General features: G+C 34.3%; 1 protein-coding gene and 1 long non-coding RNA gene across 10 annotated transcripts in view; one reads left to right on the top strand and one right to left on the bottom strand.

Annotated features, from left to right (window-relative positions):
* The window catches only part of LOC134807808 (breast carcinoma-amplified sequence 4-like), a 145,141-nt gene that overhangs the window by 105,625 nt on the left and 15,345 nt on the right, over positions 1–24,171 (bottom strand). The gene's annotated exons all lie outside the window — the stretch shown is intronic.
* LOC104005045 (uncharacterized) lies at positions 285–2,391 on the top strand. The gene is made up of 3 exons (XR_678185.4): positions 285–492; positions 1,634–1,786; positions 2,085–2,391. It is a non-coding gene; the product is annotated as an uncharacterized LOC104005045 (long non-coding RNA).

Here is a 24,171-nt window from a genome sequence, read left to right as displayed (position 1 = left end):
TTGCCCGACTATAGGCAACAAGGCCATTTCTTATGGGGAATGTTGGTTCTGTTCAATAATATATGTTCAAAAAGCTCCTTTTCATGATGAAAACACCTGGGATAATATGGCTTTTGAATACTTTCTGATATTGCAAATAAATAAAACTTGAAGCCTTTGCCTAAGGAAAAAAGAGCATACCTCAGGAAACGAGTTAGATGTGTTGGTGTCTTTGCACTTTACTGTTGCCGTGCATCACATTTATGATGACATAATAAATAGTCATAATAGAAAAAGGGTAGTTAGAATAAAATAAAGTGGCCCATCAAGTATTCAGCCCAAGTTTATTACCACAGTGGACTCGGGTTATAATTACCAACAGAGGAGAGAATAACTATAAGTTATTTTGATGTAAAAAGCATATTATCCTAAGCCAACATAATAACACAGTTTTTATGAAGCACAATAATTACACTGAAGACTCACAGAAGTGCATTTTTCTAAAAGAAGGAGGTAAGTGTTGATAAGCTTCTACTGAATTTTACAGTTGCAATGAACAAAAATAATTGTCATGGCAAAATAATAGAAGTGTGTTGATTTTTGTTGCAATGCTTTAGAGAGATTAAATTATAAAATTAAAAAATACTTATTAAATAGTATGAAATGTCTTATGTTTAATGTATTTACTTTGAAATGACTTTTTTATAGACATTTTTTGTATATTAAATGTTGTTTGTTGTCCTTCACTAGTAGTATGCAGATTGTTATTGTTGCTAAGAATGCTTTTCTGTAATACTTTAGTGAATTAATATAGGAGAAAATGGCTTTAAAGTAAGTATTTAAATATCTACTTTATAAAACTCTCATTAAGATTTGATCTCAAGCTACTATGATTTTATCACTATATTTGATTTTACATTTGGAAGCTTAGAGAAAAATCAAATGTTATCCCCAGTTACTTAATGTCTGGTAAGTAATTAAGGCTCATTAATATACATTTGAAAGCAAATGACAGGCTGTTAAAAAAAAAAAACAGGGTCAGGAATAAGTCATGGTAGGACTAAGCTGTTATGCTTAGGGACAGCATGGAAAGAGGTATGAGTTTGTACAAAGACTATTTATACAAACCTGACTATAGGCTATATGCTGATGGACAAGATTGATCATGAAGAAAACACCTGATATAAAATAGTTGAATATCTTAAGGTTAGTGATACGTGAGTAGTTTTAGAAATGTAAGGAGAAATAAAAAATATGGTTGGGCACAGTGGCCCACACATGTAATCCCAGCACTTTGGGAGGCCGAGGCGAGTGGATCGCTTGAGTTCACGAGTTTGAGACCAGTCTGGAAACATGGGAAACCCTATTCTTTCAATAAAAATAAAAATAAATTAGCTGGGTGTGGTGGTGCGTGTCTATAGTCCCAGCTATTGGGGAGGCTGAGGTGACAGGATGGCTTGAGCCTGGGAAGCAGAGGTTGCAGTGAGCGGAGATCGTACCACTATTGCACCACAGTGGAGGCATCCAGTTCAGAGCTGAAAAATTCCTTGAAACATTAATTTCTCATTTTTTCTGAGTTACCTTGTATATTTAAAGTATAATAAATATGAGAAAATATGTCACATTATACTTTTACTGATTTAACTATTTTCAGATTCTCATACAGAAACAGATTAACAGAAACAGAAACAGCAACACTAGAGAACAGCAAAATAGTAACATTTCAAGAAAATATATACACCTTCACAGTATGTGATGGTATCCACTTACTGTCTACTGCCTCCATAACTCCTAAAGTCTTCTGAAGGTGAGTGGGCAAAAAAAATTGTTAAAATACAATGGTTAAGGGGGGTAAAACATTTTTGAACCATGTCTGTACCACAACAAAACACCTGATGGGTTAGTGAGAGAGAGAACAAAGGAAATAGCTCTGTGCTTTCAATTCCAGGTAGTATACTAAAAATAATAATCTTATTGCTTTCCACATTTAACAAATAGAAGTTAACTAATTGTCAGTAGGTAGTCCATTTACATTCTCATTTATCATTATTTTTATTCTGATTATATGTTTATTATTTCTCATTTTATCTATTTCCTCATTTCAGATTTATTAATGCTTTGAATATATGAGCCACCGTTTCTTTTCACAGCCTTTTCACAACTGGGAATTCTTTAGAGAAAGGCAATCTTACTTCATTTACTTACTTCATCAGTAATGCCATTACTATGCCTACTTAAGAAGAAAATATATCATGTGGCAGAGGACTAGAAAGAAAAAACAACAACAAAAGGCTGTGAAGATTTGATCATATGCCTACGTGTGTGGTGAATACAATATTTCTTTAATCGCAATCAGGAATATAAATCTTATTTTGATGCTATGACATAATAAAGTGCATTATTTTCCTGAAATTTTCCTCTTATCTCTGTTTTATATTTGCATAAATAATCCATTTAAATACCAGATTCTGAGATAACATTTGCTATAAACGGTTTTAATTTTATCAGGAGAAATATATTCAAAGGTGTTGTGAACTTACTTTATTTTCATCTATCAATTTATAATTTCTACACAACAAGGAATAAAAACAGATTTGCATCTCATGTCAGTATAGACAATAATTGTCTCTTCATTAATTTTACATTTGTCTATACACCTAAAAAGAAACCAAGGTGTTCATAGTGGAAAAAAAATACTTCTTGACATATTTTAGTCATTATTTCTGCAAATGTTTCTTGAGAATCTACCTTTTGCCAGGCACTTTGTGAAGTTATGGAAATAGCAATGAAAAAAAAGGGGTGCAGGGGTGTGGGGATCCCTGCCTCTAGTGAGTGAAACATGTAGAAGAATGATAAACAGAATATTCCAGTTATTGACATGGTTTGGGTATTTGTCCCCTTCAAATCTCATGTTGAAATGTGATTCCTGATGTTGGGGATGGGGCCTGGTAGCAAGTACTTGGGTCATGGGGCCGGGTCCCTCATGAATGGCTCTGTGTGCTTTCCATGGTAGAAAGTGAGTTCTGGCTCCATTAGTGCACCTGAGAGCTAGTTGTTTAATGGAGTCTCACATCTCCCTCTGGATAGGCATCCAGGCAAAAGAAACAGTAGGTGTAAAAATAGAAAGAAGGTTAGCATGCCTGGAGAGGAGAATAAGAAAAACCAAGGTCGATGAACCACCTAAATTCTTGAACAAAATTTGTTTAATGGAAAATTCTAGGTTAAATCTTCAGGAAGTATAAAGATGATGAGACTGAAATAAAACATGCATACTTCAGACTTTGAAAAAATAATTAGCTCCAGCTTTCTCACAGTGGGACCTATTCTAGAGAGGGTTACAGAAATCTCTATTTTTTTTTTTTTTTTTTTTTGAGACAGAGTCTTGCTCTGGCACCAACCTGGTTCAAGTGGTTCTCCTCCCTCAGCCTCCCGAGTAGCTGGGATTACAGGCACGCGCCACCATGCCCAGCTAATTTTTGTACTTTTAGTAGAGACGGGATTTCACCATGTTGGCCAGGACGATCTCAAACTCCTGACCTCGTGATCTGCCCTCCTTGGCCTCTCAAAGTGCTGGGATTACAGCCGTGAGCCACCGCGCCTGACCAGAAATCTCTAGTCTAACATCATGCCCATCTCACAATCAAATACAACACTGGCACATGATAACACATACACTGGCACTGATCTGGGGATTATTCCAACAATTACAGTCCTCTATTTTCCTACATTTTATTTTACTTAAATTGTTTTAAGCACAGCATACATAAAAAAATTAAACTGATATATTACAGTTCCAAAAAGTTTTACAAAGTAAAAACATATACAACAGCCACTCAGACCAAATAACAGAAATTGACAGTACCAAAGAAGCCTCTTCTGTCCTCTTCCAGGAATTTTCATCTCCAAATTAACTTTTTTTTTTTAATTAGAGCAGATAAATTCTGCCTGTGCACATTATGCACATGCTTGCACCCAATATATACTCTTTTATGTCTGTTGTTTTTGCTCAGTATTACATCTGTGAGATTCATACTCTCTGTGAGGTCTAAGGTGACACACATATCTTAATTAGTGAATAATCTCTATTGTATGAATACACCACAATTAATTTATTCCTCTACTGTTGATGTCTAGCTATGTGGAATATAGTGTGAAAACAATGATGCATTCATAAACGTTCATCAGCATTTACTCCAGATTTTAAATATCTTTCACACTGGAGTACATAAAAAATACATCAATGGATATGAAGTAATGAAAATACTGGGCAAAATGTTTGAGGCATAATCAGAGGCCAGGATGCTAATATAAATAGTTCACTGCATTGTGTCCAATGGAATATGCAAACATTCTAGATTGTGACCAAAAATAGAGAGGAGCTCCGCTAAGCATCATTAAAGAAAAGCAATTCAACCAAAAGATAGGTAAGACCAACATGAAGTTAATTCCTACTGCTTCCATTGATAAGACCAGAAAGCAAAAGAAGCATTTTTTTTTTCTTTTTTAAAAAAATTGTATGTAGGTTTACTAACATCTTCAGTTACTGGAGGTTAGTACTAGCAATGATTAAATTATTCTCAAACTGTCAATGTGATTGGGGATCATTTGAGATTCAGGAGACCAGATAGTCAAATATAAGGTAAAACCAGTGGTAAAAATCTTCACTTTCTTCTAGATGATTATTAGAAGATGCTGTGACAACTGGCTTTATGATGCCAGAGCAGAAAGAAAAAAAATAATAGTATTTAAAGAACTTAGTATTGATCTACTCAGTATATACCTGGGCCCAATTCACAAATCACATATTCACCTAGGAGTATTATCTGCTACAGAAAAATCTTGAAATTCATTAAAAATTTACCAAATTAAAATGGAAGAATAATCTCGATTATCAATAGTGAGTGGCCTCTTGGGAAAGAGAGCAGAGAAAGCAGTCTCTCCGCCTCTCTAAGTAAGTACCTTGGTGTTATATCTCACGTTTTGCCCTGAAACAAAAGATACAAAGCTATCTAAATTCTATCCTCATTGACTTCATCAGATGAAGAATTTTATTAGGCAATGGAAGAATATGACTGAAAAGAAATTTTCTTTTGCAAGTGAAGAGAAGTGGGGGTTTTAAACAATGCTATGTAATGCCTTTTAAGACATTTCTGACTAGCATTTCCTTAAAAATGCCACAGAAGGCAATTCTGTAGGGTCAAGACAAATAATTATGTATTCAATGAGGTGCTTCTACTAATAAATCCTTAAATTTCCTTGAGGGACAACATCATGAAATCCCACATTTTTGCATTAAGGTATAGAGTATGCTATGTTGTCTAATAAACAATTACCTAGTAATAATGTCGAGTGCACACACACAACACATGCATACACACAAATATAATACATACCCATATGAAGGGAAAAGTAAATAATATATTACTCCTGGGCTAATAACTCATTGACTGCTCAGACAAAGGGACAGGTTGATGTAAGAGGCAGAGGGGAATTTCTTTGGTTCTTTTCACAAATAAATCATGGTATGATAAAAGATACCCTGTAGAAAACATATTATGAAAAAAAAAATCATGTACCAGACAACTTGACCATAAATCTACTTGTGATTTAATTGGAACGGTATAGCCTACTGAGCTAACTCAATGAAGGTGAGGAAAGGGAAAAATATTTCTCTTTGGGATTAAAACTACATAATATATTTTTATTATCTAGAATGATGGTGTATATGAAGGATAGCTGGATATCAAAACTATGCCTTCTAAATGTTCGTAACATAGGCAGGAATAATGCATAATTCTTTCTCCAACATCTTATCTAGCATGCTTTATTTTCCTGGCTTTCTCTTTGCTTACATTGATTATTTTATCTACGCGGTACTACCCTCAAAGATTGCAGCCCAGAATCTAGACTGGTGTTTGAATAAACACAGCAAAATGTAACAATGACACTAATAAATGCATTTGTACGTCAATGTTACATTTTAAAGTAGTCCAAATCTTGCTCCTAGGTTTCGTTTGGCTATCACACTTTCTTTGACTTTCATTGCTTTTATCTATAACCATAGTGATTCACAGATAACTAATTTTATACCGTCACATTTTGCGTGACATCCTGCGATCTCCTGATATTCAAAATGTTTTTTTAAAATTTGGCCTGTGTTAATGTTCACTTTTTGTACAGTAAATTTCTATGAACTTTGTAAAATAAAATATTTAATACTTTATTATTTTGTTGCTCAAATTGTTCTATCTTTGGCCATTGGCAGCTCTTTCTGTGGGCTTCTGTGTCACTTTATATAACCTCATCATTTTGTGTGCATGTGTTTACACTAAAAGATGCACTAGGCTTATCTTGTCTATATTCTGATCTTAAACTCAGTCATTTTCTTTTCTTTTTTTTCTCTTTTTTGAGATGGAGTTTCAGTCTTGTTGCCCAGGCTGGAGTGCAATGGTGTGATCTTTGCTCACTGCAACCTCTGCCTCCGGAGTTCAAGTGATTCTCCTGCCTCAGCCTCCCAAGTAGCGGGGATTACAGACATGCACCACAATGCCTGGCTAATTTTCTATTTTTAGTAGAGACAGGGTTTCTCCATGTTGGTCGGGCTGGTCTCAAACTCCCGACCTCAGGTGATCGGTCCCCCTCGGCCTCCCAAAGTGCTGGGATTACAGATGTGAGCAACTGTGTCCAGCCAAACTCAGCCATTTTCTTACAAGTCTGGTTCTTTTTGTTGGAGGATGGTATTAGAAACCGAGATGTTAGTGTTAGGTGTACACTCATTGCTCTGGGTGTCATTTCTTCTAGGCCCACTCAGCTGACAAAGAAGGAAATATATGTGTGTTTACCAATCCATATATATATACATATAAATATTTCTATATGTCATCAACATCTATAATAGTATAAAAATGAGTTCATATCGATATCTCCAATTCTAGTCTATTACCACATGTACTTTTCTAGCAAATTCATTTTGCTCATCTGTAACTTTCCACTGCAACAGTGAGAAATCAGGCTCCTGCCATCTGTCATCCATTTACTGAATTTTTTAGTTTCAGAATATGCATACAGTTGAATCAGAATTCTTAAACCCTATCCTCATAGCTGATATTTCATCAGTTGGAACACAGTACTTTTACAGTTTCTTTGACTTTAGTCTTAAGGAATGCACTTGTTTCCAAAATTACTTAGGTCAGCATTCTTTACACCCACCCCATTCAGTGGGGTTTCATGCATTTATAACATAGTTTTGTCACATTCTGCATTACCTTCTGGGATCTCTTGCTATTCTAAATGCTTTTTAAAATTTTTATATGCATTAATGTTCACTCTTTGTGCTGTAAATTTCTATGTGCTTTATAAATGCATATTGCCATGTAGTCTTCATTACATCAACAAATAGAATAGTTTCACTGCATTAAAAATTATCTACTGGGCTTTACTTAAAACATTTCTCTTCTTTTACATTTTCCAGAACGTAATATAACTGGAATCATATAGAATGTAGCCTTTTCAGACTGGCTTTTACACTTAGTAGTATGCATTTACATATAATTATGTTTTTTGTGGCTTGATAGTGCATTTCTTTTTATTAATGAATATTATTTTGTTTTATTGATATACCACAGTTGATCCAATCATCCATTACAGAATGTCTCGGTTGTTTCCATTTTGGAAAATTATAAATAAAGCTACTATAAACATTTGCAGGACACTTTTTGTGTGTGTGGTGTGTGAACATAAGTTTTGAAATTAGTCAGTGGATATCTAGAAACAGGATTGCTGGATTGTATGCTATATTTATGTTTAGCTTTGTAAGAAACTGCCAAACTGTCTTCCAAAGTAGCTGCACCATTTTGTAGCTGTACAGTTTGCATTCCCACCGTCAAAGAATGAGAATTCCTGTTGTCTGTCATCCTCATCAGCAAGTGGAATAGCTGTTCTTTATTGGGCTTTGGTTTTATTTTGCTTTATTTTTGGATTTTAGTCATTCTAATTAGTTGCAATGCGTTTTGTTGTTTTAATGAACAATTCCCTAATGATAAATGATGTTGAATATCTTTTTCTATGCTTATTGGCCATCTGTATATCTTGTTTGCTGAGGCATCTGTTCAGATCATTTGCCAATTTAGGGGTTGTTTTCTTATTGTTAAGCATAAAAGCTGTTTTATATTTTGGATCTAAGTTCCTTATGAGATATGCTTTTTTGCAAATGCTTTCTTCTAGTCTATGGCTTCTCTTCTTATTCTCTTAACTGTCTTTCACTGAGTAGAAGTTTTTAATTTCAGCAAAGCCTAATTTATCAATTTTTAAATTTCTTATGTCATGCTTTTGATGCTGTGTCTACAAACTCATTACCAAGCCCAATGTCACATGGAGTTTTATCCTATGTTTTTGTCTAAACATTTTTAAATTTTTAAACATTTTATATTTAGGTCTGCAATGCATTTCAATTTTTGTAAAATTGTAAAGTCCGTCTACATTCCTTTTTTGTACATGAACTTAATTTTTCTAGTAACATTTATTGAAAAGCCTATTCTTTCTTTACTGAATGCCTTTGTTATTTTGTCAAAAATTGTAGAGAATAGATACTATGATCTATTTCTATTCAGAATGATTCTAAGGCCATTTCCCCCACACCAACCTATTCTCCAACTTTTCAGGCACCAACTGGGTGTCCTACAATTCAATTCAATTCTGACACTAACTACCTGGACTTACATCAGACCCCACAGGTCAAGGGCTCAGTCCCACAAGAGTGCCCTCATTTCAGATACCAATAGAAAGTCTAAGCCACTCATATTTTTGACTAACCAGCTATAAATTGGATTTCCACAATCCTCTCTCCAGGTTTGATGATTTGCTAGAACAACTCCCAGAACCCAAATAAGCACTTAAAGTTACATTTATTAGTTCACTATAAAGGATACAAATAGACAGTCAGAAGAAGGGTACATAAGCAAGACACAGAAGGGTTCTGACCACAGGAGTTTCTGCCCCACTGAGTTAGGGTGGGCTACTCTCTAGGCACATGAATGTCTTCACCATTGTGGTGAACCTGGGGTTTTCTGAACTCCTTCATTTAGGGTTTTTAAGGAAGCTTCAGTATGTAAGCATTATTGATTAAACCAGTAGCCACTAGAGATTGAGCTCAATATCTGCCCTTTCTTTCCTCCCCAGAGGTAGAGAAGGTGAAGTTGAAAGTCCCAATTCTTTTATCGCTGATTGGTTTCTCTGGCAACCAGCTTTCAGAATATGCTTTATCTTGGTGGAAGTTCTATAAGAGGTAAAGAAGACTGTATCGTCACTGTTGTTGAAAGGATTATTCTATAAATTGAATTCACTAATTAGAGTGATAGCGCTGTTTAGATAATCTATACCTTTACTAATTTCCTACCAACTTGAACTATTAATTACTGACGAAGGGATACTGAAGTCAGCAACTATGATACGGAATTTCTCTCCTCCCAGGCTTATCATTTTTTTATCTCATTGGTTGTGACTCTCTGTTGTTAGATGCATACACTTTCAAGATTAATGTATCTTCTTAAAACTTAATCTCTTTATAATTACAGGAATGCCACAGGTACATTGTAGGTTTGGTTCTAAACTATTGCAATAAAATAAACGACACATTTTTTTCATTTCCCAGACATATAAAGGTTGTATTTACAATATACTGTAGTTTATTAATTGTGCAATAGCACTGTGTCTAAGAAACAATGTATATATCTTAATTTTAAAATACTTTAATGCTAAAATAATGCTAATGATCTACTAAGCCTTCAGCAAGTCATAATCTTTTTGCTGGTGGAGGTTCTTGCTTCAATGTTGATGGCTATTGATTGACCAGGGTGGTGGTTGCTGAAGGTTGGGGAAGCTGTGCCAATTTCTTAAAAAAGACAACAGTGAAGTTTGCTTCATTGATTGACTCTTTCTTTCATGAAAGACATCCCTGTAGCATGTGATGCTACTTGACAGCATTTTATCCACAGTAGATCTTTTCTCAAAATTAATCTTTTTAAAGTCTACTGCTGCTTTATCAACTTTATGTACTAATCTGTGTTGTCATTTAAACAATTTGTACAGCTTCTTTAGCAGGATTAGATTTCATCTCAAAAACCATTTTCTTTGCTCATCCATTAGAAACAACTCCCCATTTTTGGAAGTTTTATTATGTGATTGCAGCAATTCCATCACATCTCCAGGCTCCACTTTTAATTCTTGTTCTTTTACTATTTCTGCCTCAACTTTAGTTACTTCCTCCCCTGAAGTCTTGAATTCCTCAAAGTCCTTCATGAGAATCAACTTCTTTGAAATCCCTGTTAATGTTGATATTTTGACCTCCTCCCATGAAACACAAATGTTCTTAATGTCATATAGAATGGTGAATTCTTTCCAGAAGGTTTTCAATTTACTTTGCTCAGATCATCGGAGGAATAAAATATATTTCTTAACTAACAAGACTTGAAAGGCAAAATTACTTCTTGATCCATGGGCTACCAAGTTGATGTTATATTAGAAGACATGAAAACAAATTAATCTCCTTGTAAATCTCTGTCAGAGGTCTTGGGTGACCAAGAGCATTGTCAATTAGCAGAAATATTTTGAAAGGAATTTTTTTTATTTTGAGCAGTGGATCTTAACGGTGGGCCTGAAATATTCAGTAAACCATGTTGTAAACAGATGTGCTGTCATTAAGGAAACATTGTTGAATTTATTGAAAAATTGAATTCATTGTCATTCATTGAAACATTGTTGCTTTATTGATAAAGCATAGACAGAGGGAATTTAGACCAATTATTAAGGGCCCTAACATTTTTGAAATAGTAAATGAACAATTGCTTCAACTTAAAGTCACCAGCTGCATTAGTCCCTAACTAGAGTCAGCTTGACATTTGAAGCTTTGAAGTCAAACATTGACATTTTCTCTAAAGCTATGAAAGTCTTAGATGGAATCTTCTTCCAATATAAGGCTACTTCATCTACATTGAAAATTTGTTGTTTAGTATAGCCATCTTCATCAGTTATCTTGGCTAGATCTTCTGGATAACTTGCTACTGCTTCTACATCAGCACTTGTTGCTTTACCTTGCACTTTTATATTATGGAGACAGCTTCTTTTCTTAAACCTCATGAACCAACCTCTTCTGGCTTCAATCATTTCTTCTATAGCTTCTTTACCTGTCTCAGCCTTTATAGAGTTGAAGAGAATTAGGGGCTTGCTCTGGATTAGGCTTTGGCTTGAGGGACTGTTGGGGCTCTATACAGCCCCACAAAAACTTGCTCCAAATCAGCAATAAGTTTGTTTGACTTTCTTATCATTCATGTGTTCTCTGAAGTAGCTGTTTTGAATTCCTTTAAGGACTCTTACTGTGCATTTACAAGCTCGGTAACTGTTTGGTGCAAGAGGCTTCCCTTGCAGCCTATCTCAACTTTAGCCATGCCTTCTTCACTAAGCTTAATTATTTCTAGCTTTAGGTTTAAAGTCAGATAAATGAGATTCTTTCTTCCATTTGAACACTTAGAGGTCACTGTAGGGTTATTAATTGCCATAATTTCAATATTCTTGTGTCTTAGGGAATATGGAATTCTGAGGAGAGAGATGAGGATGGATGATATGATTAAGCTTTGTGTCCCCACCCAAATCTCATCTTGAATTACAATCCCTATAATCCCCATAATCTCCACATGTCAAGAGACAGACCAGCTGGAGGTAATTGAATAGTGGGGATGTTTTCTCCATGCTGTTTTCATGATAGTGAGTGAGTTCTCATAAAATCTGATGGTTTTATAAGGGGCTCTTCCCCTCTTTGCTCAGCATTTCTCCTTTCTGCTGCCTTGTGAAGAAGGTGTCTTGCTTCCCCTTTGCCTTCTGCCATGATTAAGCTTCCTGAGGTGTGCCCCCAGACATGCTGGAATGAGAGTCAATTAAACTTCTTTCTCTCATAAATTACCCAGTCTCAGGCAGTTCTTTATAGCAGTATGAAAATGGACTAACACAATGGGAATAGGGCTGTTCCATGGAGCAGTCAGAACACATTTATCAATTCAGTTCATCATTTTATATAGTCACTGTTGATGGCAACACAAAACAATTAAAATAATGGCCTCCAGCTCCATACAGGTTTTTCCGAAGGACATAATTTTATTCTTTTTATGGCTATGTAGTGTCCCATAGTATATATGTACCACATTATCTTTATCCAATCCACCATTTATGGGCACCTTGTTGATTCTATGTCTTCTCTATTGTGAATAGTGCTGCAATCAACATATGTGTGCATGTCTTTTGGTAAAATGATTTATTTTCTTTTGGCTATATACCTAGTAATGGAATTGCTGGGTCAAATGGTAGTTCTAATTTTTTTTTTTTTTTTTTTTTGAGACAGGTTCTCTCTCTGTCATCCAGGCTGGAGTGCAGTGGAGTGATCATGGCTCACTGCAGCCTCAGCCTCCCAGGCTCAATCAATCCTCCCATCTCAGGCTCTGAGTAACTGGGGATATAGGTGCGTGCCACCATGTCTGGTTAATTTTCGTATTTCTTGTAGAGATGAGGTTTCACCACGTTGCCCAGGCTGGTCTCGAACTCCTTTGGCTCGAGATCCACCCACCTCAGCTTCCCAAAGTGCTGGGATTACAGGCATGAGCCACTGTGCCCAATCTGTGTTAAGTTCTTTTAGAAATCTCCAAACTGCTTTCCACAGTAGCCAAACTAGTTTACTTTCCAGCAACAGTGTATAAGTATTTTTCCACAGCCTTGCCAACATCTGTTGTTTTTTGATTTTTTAATAATAACCATTCTGACTAGTATGAGATGCTATCTCATTGTTGTTTTGATTTGCATTTCTCTGATGATTAGTGATATTGAGCATTTTTCATGTTTTTGGCTGCTTGTATGTGTTGTATTAAGAAGTATCTGTTCATGTCTTTTGATAATTTTTAATGTGACTATTTGTTTATTGCTTGTTCAATTGTTAAAGTTCCTTATAGATTCTGGATATTAGACTTTGCCAGATGCACATTTTGTAAATATTTTCTTTCATTCTATAGGTTGTCTGTTCACTCTTTTGATAGTTTCTTTTGCTGTGCAGAAGTTAAGCTAATGTGTGTATACAGTTTTAGATAAGGGTCCAACTTTATTCCTTTGCATGTAAGTATTTGATTTTTATTTCACTATTGATTTAAAAGACTGATCTTTCCCCATTGAGTGGTTTTGGCATCCTTGTTGAAAATAATTTGACCACCTACGCAGGAGTCTATTTCTGGGATCTCTTTTCGATTTCATGGTCTATATGTCTGTTTTTATATAAGTATCACACCATTTTGATAATTGTAGCTTTGCAGTACATATTGAAATTAGGTAATGTGAAAACTCTGACTTTGTTATTTTTTGTCTAAATTGTTTTGGTTATGTGAAACCCCTTGAGATCTCATATTAATTTTAGGATGGGCTTTTCTATTTCTGCAAAAACTTCATTGGTTTTTGATAGTGCTTGCACTGAATCTATAGATCACTCTGGGCAGTATTGACATCTAAACAATATTAAGTTTTTCAACCATGAACACAGAATGCCTTTGTATTTATTAATGTCTTTAATTTTTTTCAGCAATGTTTTGTCATTTTCAGTGTACAAATCTTTTATATCTCTTGTTAACATAATCTCTATTTCATTTATTTTGATGCAATTATAAATTGAATTATTTTCTTAAGTTCTTTTTTGAATTGTTAATTGTTAGCGAATAGAAACACAATGAATTTTTGTGTGTTGATTTTGTACCCTGAACTTTTATGAATCAACTTATTAGTTCTAGTTTTTTTTTATATAGGATCTTTAGCATTTTCTGCGTACAAGAACATATTATCTGTGAACAGTGATAGTTTTCTTGTTTATTTCTTTTCCTTCCTTATTGCTGTGACTAAAACTTCCAATATTATGTTGAAAAGAAGTGGCAAAAGCAGGCATCCTTCACTTGTTCCTGATCATAAAAGGAAAAGCTTTCAGTCTTTAGCCATTTAGTTTGATGCTAGCTGTGTTTTTTCTTTTATGGTCTTCTTGTGTTTAGGTAGTTTCATTCAAGTCCCAGTTTGCTGAGTGCTTTTAATCATGAAGGGTTTTTAATTTTGACATATGTTTTTTCTGTATCTATTGAGATGATCCTGATTATCTAGACCTAACTAGATGACCAACTAGATCTAACACACATATACAGAATATTCAAGCCAAAGACAGAATAATACATATTATTCTCGAATGCTTGTAGAAAATTCTGCAGGGACCAGTTTCATGGAAGACAATTTTTCCAGACTTGGCGAGTGGGGAGGTTTTGGGATGAAAGTTTTCAGCCTCAGATCATCAGGCATTCGCTAGAGTCTCATAAGGAATGCACAACCTAGATCCCTCATCTGCGCTCTTCACAATCAGTGTCACACTCCTATAAAAATCTAATGCTGCTGCTGATCTGACAGGAGGGGTAGTGGAGGCAGTAATGCTCTCTTGCTTACTGCTCACCTCCTGCTGTGTGGCCCAGTTTCTAACAGGCCATGGACCCATACCTGTCTACAGAGTGGGGGTTGGGGACCACTGTATTACACAACAAGATAATTCTAAATACATTCCTTATTTAAAAATAATGAAAGTGTACAAACTATTTTCTCTGATTAGAATGAAATGAAGCTAGAAATAAGTAACACAAGGTAAGCTAGAAAATACATAGATTTATGAAAATTAAAAAATACATCTTTAAACAATCAATAAATCAAAGAATCACAGGAAAATTAGAAATTATTCTGAGACAAATGAAAACAAAAACACAGCATGCAAAAACTTCTAGAATTTAGCAAAAGCAATGTTCAGAGAAAAAAATTACAGTTATAATTATCTCCATTTAAATCAAAAAACCTCAAATTAAGAACTTAACACATCAAGGAACTAGAAAAAGAAAAGCAAATTAAATTCAAATATAACAGAAGGAAGGAAAAAGGGAAAAAAGAAGATTAAAGTGGAGATAAGTGAAATAAAAAATAGAAAAACAATAGAATCAATGAAACAAAAGCTGTTTACTTAAAAGATCAATAATACAGAACTTTAGTCTGACAAAGAAACAAAGAGAGAACATGCAATAACTAAAGTCAGAGAAGTAACTAGGATATTACTACTGACTTTACAAAAATTTGAAAAAAGATTATAAGAGGACACTATGAACAATTGTATGCCAGTAAGTTAGATAACATCAGTGATATAGAAACCCCTTAGAAATCCCCCAAATAACAAAACTGAGCCAATGAATAACAGGAAATCTAACCAGTTACATAAGAAATTACATATTAATTAAATATTTGTGAAATAATGTGTAAATAATTTGTGACTATAAATTAATAATATTAGTAATTATTAAGTAATATTTACAAACCTCCCAATAGAGAAAAGCCCAGGGCCACATGGTTTCACTGGTAAATTCCACCAAACATTTAAAAATTCAGCTGGGCGTGGTGGCTCACACCTGTAATCCCAGCACTTTGGGAGGCCGAGGCAGGCAGATCACGAGGTCAGGAGATTGAGACCATCCTGGCTAACACGGTGAAACCCCGTCTCTACTAAAAATACAAAAAGTTAGCTGGGCGTGGTGGCAGGTGCCTGTAGTCCCAGCTACTCGGGAGGCTGAAGCAGGAGAATGGTGTGAACCCAGGAGGTGGAGCTTGCAGTGAGCCGAGATCGCACCACTGCACTCCAGCCTGGGCGACAGAGCAAGACTCCGTCTCAAAATAAATAAATAAATAAATAAATAAATAAATAAAATAAAAATTAATTAACACCAATCCTTCTCAAATCTTCCAAAATGAAGAGGGACCATTTTTTAAAAATCTTATTCTATGAGGCCAAAATAACCCTTATACTAACCATATAAAAACATCACAAGAAAAGAAACTATATACCACTATTTCTTATGCATCTAGATTAGACAATCCTTAACAAAATATTAGTAAACTAAATCCAATATTATATGGAAAAGATTCTACACCAGGAGCATTTATTCTAAGAACACAATATGAGAAAATCAGTGTATCCAATGCACCACATTAACAGAACAAAAGAAAACAGAAACAAAAACAAAACCATGATCACCCAACCCACACAGTAAAAGCATTTGGTAAAAATCCAACATCCTTTCATGATAAAAAAATTCAGAAGAATATACGTAATAGAAAAGAACTTTTTCAGCATGACGAAAGGCATTGGTTAAAAAAGTCACAGCTAATAACAAACTCAATGGTGAAAAACAAAAAAGAAAATTCCCCTTTAGATAAAAAAGGAGGCCTGAATTCACCGCTGACATTACATTGTACCTGACATTTTAGCCAGAACAATTAGGCAAGAAAAATAAATAAAACACATCAAAAATGTAAAGGAAGAACTAAAACTATATATATCCATAGATGACATGATCTTATATACAAATATTCCAAAAGAATTCACACATATACACATACAAACTATTATAGCTAAAGATCACATTCAGCAAAGTTTTAGGACATAAGATTAACACATTAAAATTACTTGTGTTTCTATACAAAATTGCATGATGCAAAAAAATAATAATATTGATTCTTCCTATTCAAGAGGATGGAATGTTTTTCCATTTGTTCATGTCCTCTCTTATTTCCTTGAGCAGTCATTTGTAGTTCTCTTGGAAGAGGTCCTTCATACCCCTTGTTAGCTGTATTCCTAGGTATTTTATTCTGTTTGTAGCAATTGTGAATGGGAGTTCATTTATGATTTGGCTTTCTGCTTGTCTATTGTTGGTATATAGGAATGCTTGTGATTTTCACACATTGATTTTGTATCCTGAGACTTTGCTGAAGTTGCTTATCAGTGTAAGGAGTTTTTGGGCTGAGACAATGCGATTTTCTAAATATAGGATTATGTCGTCTGCAAACAGAGACAATTTGACTTCCTCTCTTGCTATTTGAATACCCTTTTTTCTTTCTGTTGTCTGATTGCCCTGGCCAGAACTTCCAATACTATGGCCATACTGCCCAAAGTAATTTATAGATTCAATGCTATTCCCATTAAACTACCATTGACATTCTTCACAAAACTAGAAAAAATTACTTTAAAATTCATATGGAACCAAAAAAGAGCCTGTATAACTAAGACAATCCAAAGCAAAAAGAAGAAAGCTGGAGGCTTCATGCTATCGAATTTCAAACTATACTGCATGGCTATAGTAACCAAAGCAGCATGGTACTGGTACCAAAAAAGATACATAGACCAATGGAACCCAGTAGATATCTCAGAAATAAGACCACACATCTACAACCATCTAATCTTCAACAAACCTGACAAAAGCAAGCAATGAGGAAAGGATTCCTTATTTAATAAATGGTGTTGGGAAAACTGGCTAGCAATATGCAGAAAACTGAAACTGGACCCCTTCCTTACCCATTATACAAAAATTAACCCAAAATCATAAAAACCCTAGAAGAAAACCTAGGCAATACCATTCAGGACATAGGCATGGGCAAAGATCTTATGACAAAATCACCAAAAGCAATTGCAATGAAAGCAAAAATTGACAAATAGGATCTAATTAAACTAAAGAGCTTCTGCACAGCAAAAGAAACTATCATCAGAGCAAACGGGCAACCTACAGAATGGGAGAAAATTTTTCCAATCTACCCATCTGACAAAGGTCTAATATCCAGAATTTACAAGGAACTTAAACAAATTTACAAGAAAAAAACAAACAAACTCATCAAAAAGTGAGCAAAGGATATGAACAGATGCTTCTCAATAGAAGACATTTATGCAGGCAACAAACTTATGAAAAAAACTCACATCAATGATCATTAGAGGAATGCAAACCAAAACCACAAGAATCTCATGCCAGTCTGAATGGCGATTATTAAAAAGTCAAGAAACAACAGATGCTGGTGAGGCTGTGGAGAACTAGGAATGCTTTTACATAGTTGGTGGGAATGTAAATTAGTTCAACCATTGTGGAAGACAGTGTTGTGATTCCTCAGGGATCCAGAACCAAAAATATCATTAGACTTAGCAATCCCATTACTGAGTATATACCCAAAAGAACATACCTCATTCTATTATAAAGATACATACACTTGTATGTTTATTGCAGCACTATACACAATAGCAAAGACATGGAACCAACCCAAATGTCCATCAATGATAGAACAGATAAAGAAAATGTGCTACATATACACCATGGAATACTATGCAGCCACAAAAAGGGATGAGATCATGTCCTTTTCAGGGACATGGATGATGCTGGAAGCCATCATCCTCAGCAAAATCACACAGGAAGAGAAAACCAAACACTGCATGTTTTCATTCATAAGTGGGAGTTGAACAATGAGAACACATGGACATGAGGAGAGGAACACCACACACCAGGGCCTGTTAAGGAGGGAGGGTAGTGAGGGGAGGGGGAGCATCAGGACAAATAGTTAATGCATGTGGGGCTAAAACCAAGGTGATGGGTTGATATTTGCAGCAAATCACCATGGCACACATATACCTATGTAAAAAACCTGCACATTCTGCACATGTATCCTGTAACTTAAAGTTAAACAAAACAAAAAAAGAAAAGAATTCCATTTTAAAAGAACATTCAAAAGAATAAAATAGCTAGGTGTAAATTTAACAAACGAGGTGCAAAATTTGTACACTAAAAATTATAAAACATTGCTAAAGGAAATTAAGGAAGGACTGAAGAATGGGAAAGACACACTGTGTTCATGGATCACATGACCTACTATTCAGATTGCAGTATTATTCAAAGCTGTCTATAGTTTCAATGCAATCCCTGTCAAAATGAATGGGCTTTTTTGTTTTTTTACAGAAAGGAAGAAACAATTATTAAATTTATATAGATTTGTAAGTTTCCCCAAATCACCAAGTCAATCTTGAAAAAGAACATTGTTGAATGACACACTTCTTGATTTCAAATTTTCCTACAAATGTATAGTAATCAAAACAGTGTGGTACTAGCATTATGATAAACCAGTAGAATAGACTTGAGAGTCCAGAAATAAATCCTCACATCTAGATGGTCAATTGATTTTTGACAGGGATGCCAAGGTTATCAATAAGAAAATTAAGTCTCTCCAACAATTATTGCTGGGACACACCGATATTTACATGTAAAGAAATGAAATTGAATCCCCACCTGCACCATTTTAAAAAGTTAACTCAAAATGGATCAATGACCTAAATGTAAGACCTAAAACCATATAAGTCTTAGAAGAAGAGATAGGTGTAAATCTTCATGGATTTGGACTTGGAAGTTAATTCTTAGATATAAAAACAAAAATACAGGCAGTGATACAAAAAAAAAAGTTACATTTCATCAAAATGAAAAACCTTTGGGCATCTAAAAATATTATCAAGAAAAGGAAAGCCTACAGAACGAAAGAAAATACTTGTAAATTACAGATCTCACAAGGATCTAATATGCAGAATGTCTAAAGAACTCATATTGCAACTACAAACTACTAATTAAAAAATAGGCAAACGACTTGATTAGACATTTCTCCAAAGATATACAGTGTCTAACAAGCACATGGAAATATGCTCAACAATGTTAGTAACTAGGACTAGGGAGACAAAAATCAAATACAAATAATATCACTTCAAACCTCCTAGGATGGCTATAATAATACTTTAAAAAGCAAAACAGAAAGTAACAAATGTTGATAAGGGTGTAGGGAAATTGGAACCCTCTTATTTTGCTTGTGGGAATGTAAAACAGTGCAGCTACTGTGGAACACATTTGGACAATTTCTCAAAACCTTAAACAATATTATCGTATTAACCAGAAATTACATATATGTATATGTAATTATATATATATGTAATTATATATATATATAATTAATTGAAACAGGTACTCAAATAAATGCTTACACCTGGATGCTCATAGAATATTCACAGAAGCTAAAAGATAGAAACAATGCAAATGTTCATCAACAGATAAATAAACAAACAAAAAATAGTATGTATAGGAGACCATATTCATCCATAAAAAGAAGTGAAGTACTTACACATGGTACAATGCAGATGAGCCTCAAAAATATTACACTAAATGAGAGCAGCCAGATATAAAAGGTCACATATTGTATGACTTCATTTACATAAAATGTCCAGATTAGATAGATTAATAAAGACAGCCTATTGGTGTTTGCCAGTGTTTCAGAAGAGGGAGGATGGGGAGTAACTGCTTAATGAGTATAGGGGTTCTTTTGGGGGCAATAAAAATATTTGAGAACTAGATAGTGGTGGTGGTTGTACAACACTATCGTGCTAAATGACGCGGCATTTTTCACTGTAAAATGGCAATTTTTATGTTATGTAAATTTTATCTCAATAAAAACCTTATTAAAATAATGTTGAATTATTAATCCTATTTTATCTTTCAATTTTTTTATTTTTACACAATTAAATATGCCTATATCTTATGGTATCATTATTAATAAGAGGATATTACTTAACAGTATAATAGATTAAGAAGATTAGGGTTTATAGAAACACATGGATTAATATCTCACACCATTCTTGCTTTATAAATAAAAATTTATCAGCTGAATTTTTATTTTTCCTTCACTGTCACTTTAGGGGCATAGGGATTTTTTCTCACAGAGTTCATAGAATCTAATTAATATATTTCCTAACATGACTGTAGCTTAGATGTTCATAATATCTACTTAGAAATTTTATATATTTTGATGTCTACAACAAGCCAGTAAAAAAATAATATAATTGTAATACTGAATGGGAAAATAAACTTCTAACAATTTGTCCAAACTATTCTTTTTACATATTAAAAACTATAAATAATTAATGTAAATTAGAGAAACTAGATAACAGCTAAGCATTTGTTTTAGTATTATATATAAATTTATGATGGAATGGGAAAAGCAGTATGGGTGATAATCATTCTAGAATACAGTGATCAGGTAGACATCTTAAACAGGACAGTTCTGGTTTTAAGCTTTTTTAAATCCCAGGATGAAAATTCATTTTACTGATAACACCAGAGCTAGATTTGTAATATGGAAGAAGTGAAAAAATCATGGGAAAATTTCTTCACTCCTGAAAAATTGGTAGTTTAGACATAGACTCAAATTAGGAAAATATGAGAATTGCAAAAATCCAAATCATTGTTTTATTTCATTTGGAAATTTAATAGAGCAGGCTTTTTCTTTTACTGGGTATCAAGAAATCATATCATAGTAGCTATATTTTGTAAGACATAATATTATATCATAAATTTATAGTGTTAATTGTCCTTTTTGACATAGATTAAAAGATGCAATATAATATATTATGCATTTTAAATAATTTTATGAGATTTGAAGATATTATTGAGAAAACAAAACAATTTTGAGATACAATAATTCTTTCTAATGACTTACTGGTGCAGAGGAAATATTTTCTCAATTTTGAAACAATAAAATTACATATTTGTGTGGGTGTGTGAGAGTGTTTTTCTATACATAGAGTGGGGAGGGAGAGAGGGAAAGAGCGGGGAGAGAGACAGACTTCATATATGCATTATATATTTTCATATTATATATAATTTTAACTGTGGTTGCCATTTGAAAGTACCATAGTAAATCCAGAGACAGAAACTTTTTTTCAGTTTATGCCATAGAAACCATTGAAGCATAAAATGTGAAAGTATCATTGCTATTCATGTTCTGGCTTGAAGACTTCTATTATTATTTATTACTATTATCTCAAGAAAACATTAGCTGGTTTACTGGTTTCCTGTGAAAAACAACTGAAATCTATAGAAGCTAATTCCTTTAAAATACTGCCACCTTTGTCAGTTACCCTAGGCTCTAGATATCAAACCTAGCTTTAGAGAATGAAGCTCCTGTCAGTCTTCACTATTAGATACAGCAGAATTTTTCCGTCATTTTATTCAATCATGTCTTTTTTTTTTTTTGACAGGGTCTCTCACTCTGTCACACAGGCTGGAGTGCAGCGGTGTGATCAAGCTAACAGCACCGTGTATCTCCTAGGCTCAAACGATCCTCCTACCTCAACCTCTACTAAGCAGCTGGGACTACAGTCTCCTGCCATCATGCTTGGCTAATTTTTTTTTTTTATTTTTAGTAGAGAGGAGGTCTCACTATGTTGCCCAGGCTGGTCTCAAACTCCTGAGATTAAAGCGATCCTCTCGCTTAGGCCTCTCAAAGTGCTGGGATTACAGTTGACAGCCACAACCCCTGGCCTCAATCACATCTTTTAAAATTCTCTTTACTTTTCAACCTATAGGTGGAAACTACCTCACTGGTCATTAAAATTAGTCATTTTATTCTGGTATGCAGTTACCAGAAAAATTTTAAAATTACCAAGTGACAAAGACAATGACTATTCCCAATAGTAACTGTGAGTCTTATTAGACACCCTCAAATGTTCAGAACTAGCATAGTTTCCTTTTCTTTTTTTGTTTTAGCTCTAGTCATCTTAAGAATTGTCACCAAAGATATTTTAGGTTGTGAAGCAGTAAAATTACCAAAAGGTCAGAGGCTTAAAAAAGGAAGGCTTACTTATTGCTTGTTCTACATGTCCATCGAGGGTTGCTTGGATTGTTCTCTGTGTTGTCCTTTCTCTGGGACATGGAATAGCTACTACACATAACATTCCTTGCCATTAGCACAGAGGGAAAGACAACGTTTGCTGATCTGGTTACAGCAATTAAATTCCCCTGCCCAAAGAAACAGCTCTTGGCTCACAACTTATTGGCTGGCACAAGTCACCTGGCTCCACCCAACCCATAGAAGTGAAAAAGTGCAATAATACCATGTGCTCCAAAAAGGAAAGATCAGATACATTTGGTCACCAGCATTAATGATTACAGTGACATTCCATTCCAACAGGTTAACCATTTTATTACCTATTTTTGCATATGAGAAAATGAATGTTCAGAAATGTTTTGCTAAAGATCACTTATATAAAAAATGCCAGAAACTAAAAAGAAACTCAGATATTTCTTCGTCTGAATTAGGTTTCTTCACAGTAAACCATGTTACATCATACAGTTCTAGTCAAACAGGCAGTTGTGACATAGAATCTAATTCAAATTTACTTAGCAAATAAAACAACCTCCTCAACAATCAACATTCTAAACTGAATACCTGGATACTTAATTCTTCAAAACTACCGGTGTTCACTTTATTCTGAGTCTGTAATGGTTTATAAATAAGCACAAATATTTAATGGCTATGAGCTACCCACTTAAGATTAATGAACATGAAAATCCTTAATTTAATCAGCCCATTTAACATCTCCAAAGGGAAAAGAAAACATTAGTAGAATTTTTGACTCAGGCATATGTGTTGCTTCCTTGGTTCTCAGACTCACTCTTTTTACAAATATAATGAAATATTCTGCAACTATAATATTAATTTATATTAGAACAGAATAGAATTGTAACACAGATACATGAGGTTCCTATAGAATAACTTTCTGCTTTTTAAAATAGATTGTGGTGGCTATTTTCAGAATTCTGGCTGAGGTTGTAACCTCAGATTCTGCATTTAGAACATACTAAGATTCTAAGGAATAAAATCTCTGAAGATAAATGAGTCAGAAATATCACTTCTAACTAATACTACTATCATATCGCTTGGGACCGAAACACAGTATATACTTAGAGCAAGTTATTTAGGTAGACAAATGGATGATACGGGTAGGACAGTGGACTGCCTTCCCAGACTACTTATAGGTGTCATTATTTTGGTGGCTCTTTATAAAGTATATTTGAGATTCTGATGTGTCAATACTAAGTATGTATATTTCTCATGAGTAACAAATCAGGGATATTTGGGGCAACAAGTTATAGAATCTTACTCTCAGTGTCATAATAAAATCAGGTTTGTTTTTTCTCGTATGATGAGATGTCTAGAAAACAGCTGTCGCTGAATTTGACAAACTTGCTCTATGATGTCATAGCTGTCATTGCTTTTCTCTGGTATCTATAACATGGCTGTTGTGGCTCTGCTCATCCACCATTAAAATCAAAGAACAGGAGGGAAGGACATCACTCATTTATTATGATTATGATTATTTTATGTCTTTAGGAAAGTAAAGCCTTCTCATACCCACCCTAAACGTCCCTTAACTCATATGCCTGTGGCAGAAGAGGGTTACATAAGCCGTTCAAA

The sequence above is a fragment of the Pan troglodytes genome, chromosome 12, assembly GCF_028858775.2.
Source record: "Pan troglodytes isolate AG18354 chromosome 12, NHGRI_mPanTro3-v2.0_pri, whole genome shotgun sequence".
Lineage (NCBI taxonomy): Eukaryota > Metazoa > Chordata > Mammalia > Primates > Hominidae > Pan > Pan troglodytes.
Note: the sequence above shows the minus strand (reverse complement) of the source record. Positions and strands in the feature narration are given on the sequence as shown.